The sequence below is a fragment of the Coptis chinensis genome, chromosome 5 (assembly GCF_015680905.1).
Source record: "Coptis chinensis isolate HL-2020 chromosome 5, ASM1568090v1, whole genome shotgun sequence".
Taxonomy (NCBI): Eukaryota; Viridiplantae; Streptophyta; class Magnoliopsida; order Ranunculales; family Ranunculaceae; genus Coptis; species Coptis chinensis.
Window position 1 is genome coordinate 53,736,458 of NC_141460.1, and position 16,457 is coordinate 53,752,914.

Sequence of the window (16,457 nt, forward strand, 5' to 3'; positions counted from 1 at the left end):
GACACTTGGTGATTTCATGTTAATAGCAACTTCCTTATTCTCTATGGCCAAGACCAATTAATGCCAAAGAAGTCATATCATTTACAAACAAGAAACCAGGTTACTTGAAAATATAAAGCTTGAAATAAACTAATCCAACTCAAACTAAAATCTGTAGATATATATTCTAAATCAAGCTAGTTGAGTCATGCAAAAACCGGTTCTTAGATAGAGAATTCTTGTTACTATTTTAAGCAAAGCACAAAGAAACTGAAATGCACATGGCTAGTCACAAGGCCCAACATTAGTATCGTTACACTATGCATATAACGCTTATGGTGTTGACACACCAATTTTCCAAGTTCCAAATATATGTGAGTTTTATTATAGTAATAAGACAGTCCCATGCAACCACTAATGCCATGACATAAAGAGCCTTATCGAAAAAAATTATAAAAATTCATGATATAAAGAGGGCATCAGAAAACTCTTATATAACATAAACACTCGTGAAGGGAGAAACCATCACCATGCCAAGCAGTAAAAAACAACAGGACCAAGTAATAAACACAAAAATCATTGTTATACATGATGAAATATCAAAATCCAGCTTGACAATGAACCATTAATTATCACCCCGTAAAACTAGCTCATCTCAATGGAGACAATATAAACAAATGAATACAGCAACAACCTAGACCAAATAATATATTCCAAGTTACATCTACTTCTATTATCACTTAATAACATTTTCTTCAAGTACCACATAAAAAAATAGAAACCTTTACCAAATCATCATCATCTATTATAAGTAAAGTATAAATAAAGTTAAACCGTTTATACCTTGCCTTGGAGAAGTAGTGAGAAAGATTCACCCTTTCCTTGAAGAAAAATTCCAGCGGGAGAAGAACCTATCAAATCAAAACATCTCCCAAACTTGTTAAACTGAAAAATAAGTTCTATAACAGTATTTGGACCACTAATTTGGATAGTTTGGGATTGGTATTGCTATTGATTTGCTTGGAATGCATTTGACTAGTTTGTAAGATATTGGTTATATACCTATCCTTTTTAACCGCATTAGGCAAGTATGCCCGACTGCTTGTATAGTGGATCTTGAATGAGCATTTCATGTATATTGGATATATGCCTATATTGTCGGTTTGTTTTTAGGGAAAATATGTGGTACAGAGTTCTCATTCAAGTCAGGGTCTCAGGCAGACCAACCAAATTAAATTAGATTTTGCACAGAGTTCTCATTGAAATGATTTTCCCTTGTACTTTTTGGCAAATCCAAGACAGTGTTTATCAAAGGAAAAATGCTAAAAAGAAATTGTAAATGTAAATTTGATAATGTTTACAAAACTTCTACAAAACAAAGAAGAACATCATTTCATAAGGTTCTAGTTCTACATGAAAATAAAAATTTCAACTTCTTAATGATCTATATCAAACAACTCTAAAAATCATACCATCGTAACAGCTTTCATTAGCACATGATCACTATACCTTGTTTGTCGATCGGAACTGCTAAATTACAAACTGATGAAAAAAGGGAAAATGACAAACAAAAGTGAAGACAACAAAGAAAGAAGAACCTTGAATAGCCTTTCTAATCTTGCCAACATCCTCAAGAGGAGTAGGAACAAAATCAGGAACAACTAGAGTAGCCATTTCAGTTTAAGAAGTTTTAAAAATGGTAAGTAGAGAACTGTGTGCAGCACAGATATATCAAAGGTGCCCAAGGTAACGTTCTATACTCCACTTTTATTCATTAGGGTTTAACCAAACAAATCAAATCACAAAAACAAAAATGGATTTCAAGAACGTTCCAAAAGGTAGTGTGGGTGCAATGTCTGCGTTAGTCAAAGTTAGAATAATAGGTGGTATTGGTCTTTACGCTACTTCAAACAGTCTTTACAATGTTGAAGGTGGTTGTCGTGCTATTGTCTTCAATCGTCTCGTTGGTGTCAAAGAGAGGTTTGTCCTAAGGGAACACATTTCATGATTCCGTGGTTCGATAGGCCTATCATTTATGATGTTCGTGCAAAGGCCAACCTTTTGGAAAGTACTTCAGGAAGTCGTGGTTTGCAAATGGTGAAGATTGGGCTTCGTGTTCTTACACGACCTGAGCCAGATCAGTTGCCTACCATTTACAGGTCTTTAGGAGAGAATTACAACAAGAGCTGTGGACAGTTAACGGGATATGATATATTGCTAGCTTGATTGGTGAACCTAAATGCACAGATGATGCTACTGCAAAGAAAAAAAGACTGGAATTTGCTAAGGTATGTGTAGATATACATGTATCTTTCACTTTTCTAGATACCTAAATATTGGGACTAGAGTGGCTGTTCTTGACTTGAACTATCCATGGAGACTTCTTGCTTGTTCTGAATGCAAACAATTTGGCCATAAGGAGACTACATGCCCGCAAAAAAGTACCACTCAAGGGAAGTCGACCGCTCAAAATGCTCATAACTTCTCCTGGAGCTGAAATCAGACAGTCTAGTTGTGTTAGAAATGCTGATCGTGTGCCTCAAGATGCCTAGCCTCTACCTACTATATGTCTATATGTCCTGTTAATACTCAAATTGCCATTGTACCTGATCCTATTGCAGCTCCTATAATTGCTTGTGATACAGTGAGTGATGAAGTAAATGATATAGTGCCTTTTGTGCAAGAAGCTGATTCTATTGTCAAGAGAATTATAAACAAATTAGATTAGAGGACTTTATTCAAGAAGGGAATCCATTACCTAATCGGGCTGGGTCCTGATGATGATAATGAAGAGGAGATAGAAGTTTTCTCTGACCATGAGATAGATGACCAAGATGTTCACGCATGAGGTCTTATTACCTCTCCTGTTACTACAAGAGCCAAACGCAAGGAACAAGCAGCAACTCCACATGCTAAACCTACTGGTGGTACTCCTGGCACTCAGAAAAAGGGCCCTAACAAGTGTCAAAACAGATCCGTATAAGGGTCCTCTAAACAAAGCTCCTCCCAAGGGTTCTCAGAACAAAGGCCCTAATAACAAGAACTCAGGTCCTCCTAAGGGGGTTGGTGGGCCAAAGGGGTCAGGTAATAATTCCCTAACAAGTAATCATGAGGATGGGATTTGGAAATGTGAGGGGCCTTAACGACTCCCATAAAGCTCGGGAAATAAACAAAACAAGATAAGAATAAAAAGCTCAGGCTTTTTAATCTGCTAGAAACTAAGGTGAAGGCAAACAAGGTTGATTACATTAAAAACCTTTGTGCTCCTGGCTGGAACTTTTTGAATAATTATCCAAGTGACAATAGTGGAAGAATATGGATTCTCTAGGACCCCTGCTTACTCAATGTCACTAAGCTCTTTGAATCAGATCAGTTTCTACATTGTAATGTGGAAATGCTTAGCTCGAAGAAGCAATTTTTGTGTACTGTGGTATATGCCTCAAACTAATTCAATTTAAGACAAAAGTTGTGGATGGATTTACTGCACTTCTACCCTTCTAACTCCCCTTGTTGTGTAGTTGCAGACTTTAATAATATTTTGTTCTTGGGAGAAACGGTCAGCTATGACCGCCCTCACCGTAGGGAGTTGTGGGATGATTGAGACTTTTCGGAAAGGAATTTATCGCTGCAATTGAAGCCAAGCGATTGCCGCACAAAAGAAGCGAAAAGAGCCAAGTTTGTTGTGGAGAAAGCAGAGCAAGACAAGAAGGGTGCGGTTATCGAGAGCACGGGAGAGGCCAAGAGTGCTCAAATTTATAGGTCAAGCTATCGCAAACAATGCAGCATTTATTACTCTAAGGAAGATTGAAGTCGCCAGGAAATAGCCCACACCATAGCAAATTCTACCAACCGTGTGTACTTGAACTCGATGACTTGCTCCTAAATCTTCGGACATGACTTTGGAGCCAGTTGGAAAGAAATGATTGGGAGAGGGAAGGGTTCATGTTTTGTCGAGAGTTTATTCTAGGCAAGTGCCCGTTTCAATAGATTTGGTAGACTTCAAAATAAGGTTACATGGCGGCGACGAAGAATTACTTTGTTTAAAACTATAGGAGCCAAATCCTATTGTCTCAGGTTGTTATCTATGGACTGCTACTTCAAGTTTTATTACGCTCTCTGAATATTAATGAAGGTAACGTTCTATTTATATAATAACAAGCTCAAAAGTTATCATTATAGTTTGTAATGCTTAAAGCTAAAAGGCGTTACAAACTTTAGTTATCTTTTTCTTGTTTTAACATACAAACTAATTATTAATTAATTAATGAAATAATGAGGATATAATACAACGTAATCAGGCCATTGAAAAACATACAAATACTTCGCACAAAATGGAAACTCAAAAAGTAAAGAACAAACTAGTAAAACCCATAAGAAAATCACCTCGATTTAACTGAGTGTATTAAATTTCGTATACCCCTTCAACCCTAAACCTTCAATTCCTGGATTAAGCGACCCAATCTACAAAAAGAATTTTCAGTATCAATTTTAGTGAACAGAAATAAATAAAAACCTAATAAAGAGAAAGTACGAACCTTTGCAGAAACGTGAGAAAAAAATCGTGTGATGAGATAATATATAGTATTTGGGTAAGATATGAAATTTTAGGGGGAAACACAAAATTCGTCAATTTTTTTTGGTGGGAAATGGGTTCTCAATATTTTTTGGTGGGAAATGGTTTCAGGGCTCAAAGCAGAAGTCTCGACAATGGGAATTAGAAGGAGGATGTAGACAGACAAAGACCGACAAATATGACCCGACTGGTAATAGCTGTCTAATAAAAGAAATTAGTCGTGGTTTATGTTTAGACAGTTAGAAGCTGTCCTATTGTGGGGCGTCATGCCTGTCATAAATTCTCTATTTTGACGTAGTGAAATGATACTTACTAGATAGTATTTTTGTGTCTATAATGACAATCTGAATCATTTAATTATTAAAAAAAAAATGTTGGCTGAAACAAATAAATAATATCAAGCACATAAGCGCGAGTTTAATTTATTGGGTTTTTTGGGGCTTGTTGGCTTCAAAAATTACATACATACAGAACTAGAATGAGTTTTTCATTTTTCCATGACAATAAAGCACATCATGGCTATTGATGTGCATACACTACTGTTCAAATACTCAGTCTAAAGAGGTTGGCCCAAGGTCAGGGCATCGATTTTATCTGAGTTGTTGCTTAAAATCCTTAAATAGTTGTTGCTTACTTTTAATAAAGAAAAAATAGCCAAAAAAGTACATGAACTTACCCTGAAATTTCAATTGAGGTAACATATTTTTTTTTCCGTCGATTAGGGTAACATACTTAAGTAATTCGTCAATAAAGGTAACCCGTTATATTTTCGTCCAAATTTACCGTTATCTTTAATTAATAAATATTTTTTAAATCTTTTAATTGTTTAATTATTTATAACTCGGCAAAAATTGGCCACCTCATAATTGATTGACCACTTCAGCAAAATTGGCCAGCTCACATAGAACCATTGGATAAAAGCACATGAAAAGGATATGTTAGTTCTTTTTCCTCAACATAAGAAAAATGATCATTTTACAGAGAAGAAAAAAAAATACTCACATCCAAATTGAAGTCCTTAAAATCGCAGCGCAATTTACGAAATTGATGCTCTACATGCTTTTTACATATTAAATTTCAATTTTAATTCCACTTTTGGGTATTTCTAACTCTTTGCAAATTCGATTTCAAATTATGAGTTCGAGCTCGAACAATTTGTACCGCACATGTATGCATGGAGAACCTGCACAAATTGAACTTTCTTTTACTGATGCTAATTCATGAAGAAAGTTCACTGGATGCAAATACTTTCCAAATGGACATTGCGAATATTTCCACTGGATTGATGATTATGCTGCTCCAGGCAAAAAGTATCGAGACTTGCATTTTAGACATGAAGTACTTAAGCAAAAAAATTGAATCTTTGACTGATTTGAATGTGGAAGTGAAGGAGTCAAACAATGTTTTGAAAGCTTCCATGGATGCTAAGAAGAGTAGCAAGGTGGAGTTGCAGAAGAAATTGGATGAAATGGAGAAAAAGTATTTAGCATGTATGTGGAAGAAGAAGATGGTATATATTGTCATTACTATTCTTGTTGTTTTAGTTTACTCATAGATGTAATTTGGTTACCATGGTGAATTGTTGTTTGATTTATATGTTGGAATCTTATTATGCAGTTTGTTTAATTGATTTTGTGGAACATTTTTGTGGAAGTTTGTGGAATGAAACAATGGAATAACAATTTTGGGGAACCTGCAAGCACGTACATCACTATAAAAAAAAAAAGAAATAAGAAAAGAAGATGCAAGCACCTGCTATAAACTATAAATTCTTTCAAGCATACTGTATAAATAGAGCACAAAAGAAGTAAAGCTAACCACCTAAACATTTAACCATAATATATATATAGAAAAAAGTAAATAAAACAAATAAAAGTAACCTAAATTAAAAGTAAACTGACAAATTAATATTAAAAACAAATTGCATCCATTAACATCAAATTAACCATGATCTTACTTCAAATACAACTAACATAAACCAAAACACTTGTCCTCAACTATAGACATTATTCTTAAACATAACACAACCAACCAAAAGACACATAACACATAACCAAAAGACACATAACACATAGCACCGTCTTCATCTTTTTCTACTTCCATGGTTTTCTTTGGCCACGATCTTTTGTCTTGCCTCCCCTAATCCTAACTCCTAATTTCTTCTTTGACCTTCTATGTGGTGAAAGTGTAGGAGGTGCTTTTGAAGTTGTAACTATAGGTGATGCTCTTGCAGTAGCAACATTAGTTAAGTTCAATGTTATGGACAATTAGTTGTTTTTGTCCTACTTCCAGTGTTGGATTCGTGAGTCCCATATTGCACTGCACCACTTAAGCTTGCCCAACTTGGAGGTGGTGCACTTGAACTTCCAACAATTGATGACCTAGCAGTTGCATAAGGTACTCCACATACATAGTTTGGAGCCCATATTCCTCTTTTTTGCCCTGACAACTGAATAAACAATATACAAACACAATTTATAACTATTTGCAAACCATTTCATAAGAGTTTAAACCATTTCATAAAAAATATACACACAATCATAACTATTTACCTTTATGAAATTATCCCCAGTGTTCCTACATGTAAACGCACATACCCATCCTTTAGGTGGTTTTTCCCTCTTTTTGTTAGGCCGAGGTGAGTGACTTGCTACTGGCTGCTGCCTTGGAGGTGAGTGACTTGCTACTGGTTGCCTTGCAGGTGAATGTATGACTTGCTACTGGCTGCCTTGGTCTTGCCTTCCTTGCTCTTGGCTACCTTGGAGGTGAGTGATTTGCTATTGGTTCTGAGTCCATTGGTGTTCATGCTTCACTTGACTCCACATTGACATTAACCTGTGACAAAACCATTAGAATCAATTTTCAATGTATAGTTTTAAAATAGACAAAGAAAGATATAATAAAGATATAACACTCTCTAGTGATGGAGATTTTGTCCTGTTGAGGCCAAGAATTTTGCAGTTTGAGCACCTCATTTGTTTTCCCATCTTAGTCATTTTGGTTCTCTTACTTTCTTCATTTAGATCCTTTCTTCTACATCTATTTGGTCTACCAGGCATCCTTATCTGTATAGGAGGTAATAAAATTTGCAAATTTGATATTGGCCATAGTTTCTCCCTATTGACAGGTGATAAGCACCCAAAACTGTAATATAAAACCCCGTAGAGACATAGCATTTTGGTTAATTATGTGTTTAATAATCATGAAATAATCGTATTTTTGTGCTTTTGCAGGTTGGAGCAATCAATGTGAAAATGAGAATAAGCCAGTATTTAAGCACGGAATAGGGTGTCTACATGAATTTTCCAATTTAGCCCACGTGAAGCCCAACCGAAGCCCAGGGAAGCAAAAAAGACAATTTCAAGTAAGAACAAGATGAACGTATGTGCCGAAAATCATCAAACTCCAAAAGCCTATATCTTCTGAACCTGAACTCCAATGGTGGCAAGTGAACCATCAGAATGATCAGTGTGGCGAGCTCTACACATATGCGGGACTTTGTATAAAGTCAACTTTTAGACCCGCCACTGGTCGAAGCATAAGGGACCCACTATGCAAACCCACAGAATCTGGCGATCAAGCTCACGTGTTAAGCTTCAACACAAGTCAAGTTGCATTAAAAACTAAGAAAGACTTTTGTGCATAATTTTGGCACACAAAGTCTTATTTGGTTGGCACAAATTTAATTAAGTCCTAATTAGTGGCTTCATTAGGTGGCATAATTAGGTGGAAACAAAGTCCTAATTGGTGGCTACAAAGTCTTGATTATATTTCACATTTAACCCCACATTTAAAGATGCAGTTAGGTATTGAAGTTCACGTGGATGCAAAGGAAAATGGGAGCACTCTCATTTGCTTTGAAAGGGAGGCTTGATGGGCAAGACATAACTTTTGTTCCATTAGCTAGTTTTAGTCCGGATTAGAAAGTTTCCATGTAAGGTTTTTGGTTTTTGTTAAGTTAAGCTTGTAATATGTTTTATGTCTAAGTAGTCTTGTAATCTTTTCTATGTCTTTTTATGGATTCCAATAAAATCTTTATATCTAAATTAAAGTTTATACCTTTTTACTACTTTATTTAACAACCATTAGATTTCTTGATTAGGAAAACAATTTTTAGTAACTTGCATATTAAGTCACCTAGGAAAATGGTTAAAATAATATTTGTAAAATCCTGGTCACATAATTTCCTCAAAGAGTTAGTTCCAGTTAGTTGTAATAAACGTTTTGATCTTTTGGTGTGGAACGAAACCCTCGCTCCAATTATATTGCAATGTGCACGTGAGCGAGGTATTTAAATGAGTGCACTCGAGTGTGTGTGAGAACCAGTTTTTACATATGCAAAAGGATATCTACCAACAAGCTGCAGGAAATGGTCATAAGCCTGTCTCATTTTTACAATCTTATACCACTCAGCAACATACTTATCTTAGTCATCCTTCAAGTGGTAGATAGCATAAACTGCATGTGCACAAGGTATTCCATTAAGTTCTCACATCCTACATGCACAAGTTTGAGCCTTCAAATCCACTGCATATGCATTTTTTTTCACTGTGTCTCACTTTATACTTGTGATTACCATGGTGATATAAGTGCCAAAATCTGTGATCTTCTCTAACTTAACCCTAACACTAGGAGTTATTAGGTCATTCCATTTGCTAATGATGTCTCTTTGTTTTTGCAACCTATTCACTATATATAATCTGATATGCTCTAGCATGGAGATGATTTGTTTAGGCCTTGCTTCCAAAGTACATCTATTAAAGCATTCACACATGTTATTCTCAACTGACTCACAACATGAATACATAGAGAAAAAAAAACACTGGACCATTGAACTACATTTTGAGCCATCAAGTAATCAATCTCCTTCACATCATCCATAACAAGGACAAATTCTTATGGTGTTCCGGACTTTGCAGCTTGCCAAAACAATTGTTTAAGCTGACTACTCTTGTAATTTTTCCTAAAATTTTGATAAATATGTCTGGCACACAACCTATGCTCTACCAAGGGCATCCACTCTGCAACTGCATGAATAAGACCTTTTTGCTGATCCGAGATCACAGTCAGTCCATTACCTTGAGTTATAACCAAGTCATTTGTTAAAAGTTTCAAAAACCAGGACCAAGAATCAGTATTCTCACCTTCCACCACAGCCCATGCTAAAGGAAACATCCTATTATTCTCATCCCTTCCAATTGCAGTCAATAATATACTCTTGCAGAAACCCTTCAAGAAGCACCCATCAAGACCTAGTACCCTTCTACACCCATGCAACCATCCCTGTTTTATACCTTCAAAACAAATATACATCCTCATATAAAACCTTCCATTCTTTGATTCTATTGTTATGGTGCTTCCTGAATTTGATCTTAATAATTCATGTGCATAGTTTTGTAATGTGCTATAATGTTCCCTTAGAGAAGCATCAACATCACCTAACGCCTTCTTATTTGTCTTATGGACTTGAGTAAGAGTCACCTCCACATTGTAAGTTTGTTTTATATATATCTTTCATAAACTCACTTAGTTTCAATGAAGGCCTGCTAAGAATCTTTTCCTTGTCTATCTTGCTCCAAAATGAGTAAGTAGCAACTTTGATTTCATAAGCTCTAATACACGCACTACTAAAGGAAGGGCTTTTTGTGTCACTTTTTAAGTGACACAAAAAGTCACTTGTGTCACTTTTGAAACTAATTCTGAAGTGACCTAACAGCCCCTAACACATAAAGTTCTACCAAAAGTGATACAAAAGCCTTACTAAATGTGTCACTTTTTGTTAATAAAATGACACTTAAGAATAGCCTCTTGTGTCACTTTTAAGAAAGAGTGTCACAGTGCTTGTCAAAAGTGACACTAGTTGTATCCCTTTTGGACCAGAGTGGGACATAATTTCATAAAAAGTGACATATTAAGTATACTAGTTTTGTCACTTTTGAACCAGAGGGAGACATAAGTACGTAAAAAGTGACACATTAAGTATACTAGTTGTGTCACTTCACTTTTAGACCAGAGCGAGACATAAGTTCTTCAAAAGTGACACATTAAGTATACTAGTTGTGTCACTTTTGGACCAAAGCGAGACATAAGTATATAAAAGTGACACATTAAGTATACTAGTTGTGTCATTTTTGAAAGTGACACATTAAGTATAGTAGTTGTGTCACTTTTGGACCAGAGCGTGACACAAGTACGTCAAAAGCGACACATAAGAGTGGTCAGTTGTGTCACTTTTAATAGATATTATGTCACTTTTTCCAAAAGTTAGACAAATGAAAATAAATTTTTAAAATTTTTTTTTTCATTTTTGTATTCGATCGTATTCATTTCTCAACCTGCATCCTATACGTCATAACCAAAATCCCATTAACCTGCTTTATGACAAAAACACATATATTTATCGAAATATCACAACCAAAATCACTTTAACCTGCTTTATGATATGGAAACAACATTCAAAACAATTAACTTCTACTGATTTCATGGATCAAACCTAGTATCTATTATCCAGTTTGACTCCCAACAAAATAAGTCATTCCAATACCAAAATAATCAAAAAAAAAAAAAAAAAAAAAACTACATGACGCCAATGCTATCCTAGCAATATCTTACCTTGTTGTGCGCACTTCCAACACCAAAAAACCTAGCTGCCATATATTCATCTATTAATCGATCCATGCACCTGCATCATATCATGAAGTCGCCATTCCATTATGACTAGTATATAAAATTAAAAAGCAAATGAATCAAGAAGGGTATATTGCACAAGTAAGGAAAAAAAATCGATAAGAAAAGTAAATATACATAAAGAAAGAGAAAATATGGAAGCCCACTTACATAATAGAGCATAAGCATATTATTAAAACATATCACACCTCAACTTGAATAAAATACTGACCTATACAGTGTCATACTTTTGGGGGATGTAAGTAGCTCTGTCAGGGATATATTAATTATGTAGATACATCCTTGGTAGAAAAACTTTTGGGAAAAGCCAAAAGCTTCCAATAATTTAGATAGTGGACTAGTGGTCCCCTATTTTGCACTAAGTCATTAGTTTAAACATGACTGACCAAAGTAGCTTGTATTGAAAGGGAGATAGAAAGAAAGAGATAACAGATCAAACTCATCTATATCACAGCACAGCTTCGCTCTCTCATCAAATCAATCTGAAAGAGAATCTTATTGACAAAAAGATATATTAAAACTTTGCACCCAAGGACCAGCCCAACAGAACATGACAAGACATTGACATTACCTATCGATCTTTTTTTTTTGTTTCTCAAAACCAACAATCCTTACATGGTTTATACACTTAGGACAAAGAGAAAATACCACAATCACACCAATCGCTGCCAGTATAACAAGACTCACACAAAACCACCAACGTTAGCATTCTCCAATCCCTCGTATAAACACAATGCTGATGATAAATGCACATTTGGAGCAACAGTAGTATGTAGTAATATGCAAGACCTAGTTTCACTTACTACACCGACCACTTGAGCAAGCTTAATTAAATAGGTGTGCTCAATTTGGAAGAAACTAAAATATAATCATGAACTTCAACTTTTATGACTGAATTCTTTACGAAGAAATAATAAATAACATAATGATTATAAGAAAGAAAGGATTTGAGGTCAAAGAAACGGTAAGAATACCTTGAGGCGTTATCACCGAGCCGTGCGTGTAAACAAACTATAGTAGCCCCGATGCTTCCCTTTGGGCTCCCCACCACATGAGTTCTTCCAAACTCTGCTCGTCCAGAATTTCTACTACCTGACCGTTTTCACGAACATAACTCACTAACAGTGGAATACATTTGCCACACAATGACCAATAGAGATATAAAGTATAAATAAAACCATACTGACAACTGTACATGAAAGAAGAAAGAAGAAACCAGAAGCCACAATGTGACTCCCAATACTAACAGAAACTTTATGTCTCAATACAAAACAAGCTAAATAAGAAAAATGAAACTAAGCATTCAAGGTAAGTATGATTAGCCTAACTGTGAGTATTTATGCCTATGTGTGAGTCAGTGAGTGTCTTCTGTCTAGTGACTTGTGACTATGTCTATGTTTGAGACTTATTTGACTACTTAAGTACTTACGCATTTGTGCTTTAGTATTATTCTATATTGATATGGCATATTGCTAACTGCCTATCTATTTGGATATGTATGCAGACATATTTTCAGGTTTTCATACATAAAGCGCGACCGCCTGCAACAAGGGAAAACATTGTGCTATAGTAATTTCATGAATATGGCATAGTTTTCTCTTTTTACTTAATTTACAGATTTTTTTTCTTTCTTGATTTTTCTAGTCTCCTTTTTTTTCATTTTTGATTGAGGCTCAAAGCCTCACAGAGCAGTGAGCCTCAAGGCTCTGGTGTGGTTTTTAACACATTGGCGACTGGTAGTAAGGATTCCTTCTTACTAAATATTCCTATATTAGAAGAGTAATGACAATACTTCTAACTTAATAGATTCCCCTGATAAGGGCTGAACCCGCCAAGAATCCTCACCGGACAAGTACCCCCATTACAATTCGTGTAATACTTCCCTCAATTTCTACTCAAATTGATCTTTCAGTAAACCTAGCTTTAATGAACATATTTTAATTTGACAAATTAAAGAACACCTAATTAAGTAACCTGGGACGATTATGAAATTTGCTCTTTATAAGACAAATAAAAAACAATGAGCCAAAGACCATAGAGATGTTACCTCATAGAATTCCAAAAATGTTAACATGACCTTCAAGTCTACTTCATCAAACAAGACTTGCTGCAGAGCATGGGGTGTTAGCCATGTGATCTTTTGCCCTTGAACATCAGCCTGTTCACACAAGAAAGTTCATGGCCATGTTACAAACCTCAACACATCTGTATATTACAATGAAACTACAGACATAAGCACTTCATTACCTGGTAATAAATGGCTTCCACACCTATGTAAGTTTTCCAAAGGCTATGAGTTCGAGATATGTATGCTTGCCATTCATGGCTAAGTCTGATAATAAGTCAACAGGAACTTTGTCAAATAACATAAAAGGTGTAACAACTAAATCAGACGAGGACAAAACATATAAATTCCAGAACATCTTGTTTTTGAACACCCTCAAATTAGGGCAAAACGTAACATTCTTTGTAGAAAACAATCAGCACGACACATACTTCTTTTAAATGAATATTTTTCAAATCTTTGTGTTATGTAGTCCACTGACCCAAATTTGCTTATGTAGTTACATAAAGCATTTACAGGCTTCTATCACCATCTTCACACAACAATAATTGTAAACAAACAAAAATCCAAAACAATATTACTTAAAACACCAGATACCTTAAACACTTATGAATACGATCCATTTCAGTGCCCTCTCAAGGGAACAACAATGTGACGATTATGAACCATGAGTTTTGAAGTAAAAATGGGAAACTAAATCGATAAATTTTGAAATCGCAATAAAAAAAAGAAACCCATCATAAATTTCAAACTAAAACGAGAAATTCTTACCTGATTAATTAAGAATCAAACATCCATTTTCGAAAGTGCGAACTGAGAACAATGAGAACTGACTGCATGTACAATACAAGAAAATGGGCACATAAATAATCAATGTTGCTTGATCATTTAAGAAGAAATTATCAACGCCCATGCCTAAAGTTAATCTAAAAGCACCCACTATTTAATTATGTAATTCCTAACAAAATCAGATGAAAATACATACCTTGCTCAATTTAAGAGGAAATTGTCGTCTGAGAGAGGTAGAGTAGGTGTGAACGCATAAAAACCCTAATCAAAATCGATTGAAATTACCGTTCTCTCTCCCCTCACTTGTAAATTAAGCCTAACCCTTCTCCAATTCAAAATCCATGTTCTCTCTCCCTCACTAGCAAAAACAGATATATTGCAATTACAAACACCCTAAAAAATAGAATATTGAAGATGGGCACTGGGGTGAGATTCGACTTAAATCAGAGTTAAGAAGAACACCGAAGATTTTGTGTTTGAGAGATTTGGGAGAGTTGAGCACGAGAAATCAGAGAAGAGTTTGTGAAATATTTCTAAAACTGATTACTAGCTTCGTGACGAAGTGAGAGATCGAGCATTTTCTTTTTCTTTTTTTTTGGGTGTTTGTAATAAGGGCAATATACCTGTTTTTGCGAGTGTGGGAGAGATAACGTGGGCTAGACATTCGAAGCAGTTTTGTGTTTTGTAGGTCTTGTGTCATTTTTTTAAATTTGATCATAGTTTTCTTTTGTTTTTGTTTTGTGTGGGTAAAAAGTGGCACAACAACCCAAATAACTAGTGTCACTTTCAAATATTGTGATATGAAAAATTAAGTTAGTTGCGTCACTTTTCCTAAAAGCAATACATCAACCCTCATTCTATAAAAAAGTGACACATCAAATTTTTGTGTGTCACTTTTTTGTAGAAAATGACACGAGGCCTAAGAAAAAAGTGACTTAAAAAAACCCTTCTTTTAGTAGTGACGTGTGCTCACTTTTCAAAGTTTTTATTTGCAAACTATTTTCACCTTGCATATAAGTTGCCCATAGTCTCCAAGGGCAACCTTCTGCACATATAGCCAGAAACCTCTTCCTAGTGTTCTTCTTAAAGTGAATAACATAACCCCCATTCACAAAGATAACACCTTAGCAAATGCTGAAGTTGTTCATGATTTGTAAATCTCAACCCCAACACAAGAAGTACTTTGAAATTGTCTAAGTTAGGGTTAAACACAGGAAACTTTGGTTTCTTCCTAACCAATAAGCCCTCATCATCACTTGACTCAGATGGACTGTCATACTCAGAAGAGTTTGCATACTCACTATCATAATCTACATTGACTTGAGGTTCAGGTTCAGTCTCACATTGAGGTTCAGTGACTTGAGATTCAGTCTCACATTGAGGTTCAATCCCATCTTGAGGTTAAGTCTCATGTGCAATAAACTCCTTCATACTCTTCAACTTCTTCACTCTGACTTCTATGAGTTCTTCATCATCATCACCCAAGTGATGAAGAGAAGCAGCATCACTTTCACTTTCACTACCACTTTTAGCTTCCTCCATTTGAGACTGCATAATAGTTGCAGCCTCATCATCTAACTCATTGTCATCAGTGGAACCATCACCATTGTGATTCACAACATTTGTTTCACTCATCATCTCACTACTGTGTTTAGTGTAAAGTCCATCCACCCTATGCCCTTCAATATCTTTTAACATTTGGTTAGTACTTATATCACTATGAATAAACCTCAAACCAGATTCAAGTGCTCTTCCAGGAACTAAATAATATATCTTAGTCAAATCTTTGTATCCCAAATCTTCCTCCACCAAGCCCTTGAACTCATAATAAGATACTTTATCTACATCATAATCATAAGAATACCAAACTCTCTCTCTCTCTACCCCCCACCCCACCTTGTATAAAACAGACCACCATCATCTACAAACTCCCTGCCATGATGCAGTTCAATACCAATAGTATCCACTGCATTTAAGATAGGGACAGATTATAAAAGATACACTAATACAATCAATTTGTTATATGCATCGTATTATATAAACAAATAATATATACACAATCAAACTATATAGTATTGTTTTTCCCGGCCAACAACATATAATATACTATAGCTTGCATGTCAAACATTTCAATTTAAAGTTCACTTTGTGAGCATAATCAATATTATATTAGAACAATCATTAATAAAGTCCCAACATTATATTATATTAGAAACACTTCATGCCACTTCCTATTATATTAAGCACGAAAAGTCATGAATTAGAAAACCAACATGAACCAAACAAACCATATTCTATTCAAACAGTTGAATCATAAATTAATTAAAGTGGGCTACCATTTCAAGCAAAATTACAAAAACCCTA

The 16,457-nt window shown here is 35.2% G+C and overlaps 1 long non-coding RNA gene and 1 pseudogene across 2 annotated transcripts; one reads left to right on the forward strand and one right to left on the reverse strand.

Moving 5' to 3' along the window:
* The first annotated feature begins 1,792 nt into the window (after window positions 1–1,792).
* On the forward strand, window positions 1,793–2,205 carry LOC147497946 (prohibitin-1, mitochondrial pseudogene; annotated as a pseudogene).
* Window positions 2,206–12,285: 10,080 nt separating this feature from the next.
* LOC147497947 (uncharacterized) lies at window positions 12,286–14,392 on the reverse strand. Of its 2 annotated transcripts, XR_015194173.1 has the most exons (5): window positions 14,290–14,392; window positions 14,076–14,137; window positions 13,487–13,571; window positions 13,287–13,397; window positions 12,286–12,331 (listed from the first exon to the last, which is right to left on the reverse strand). It is a non-coding gene; the product is annotated as an uncharacterized LOC147497947 (long non-coding RNA). The 2 variants fall into 2 exon arrangements; XR_015194172.1 differs by having other exon boundaries at window positions 14,076–14,370.
* Window positions 14,393–16,457: the final 2,065 nt, after the last annotated feature.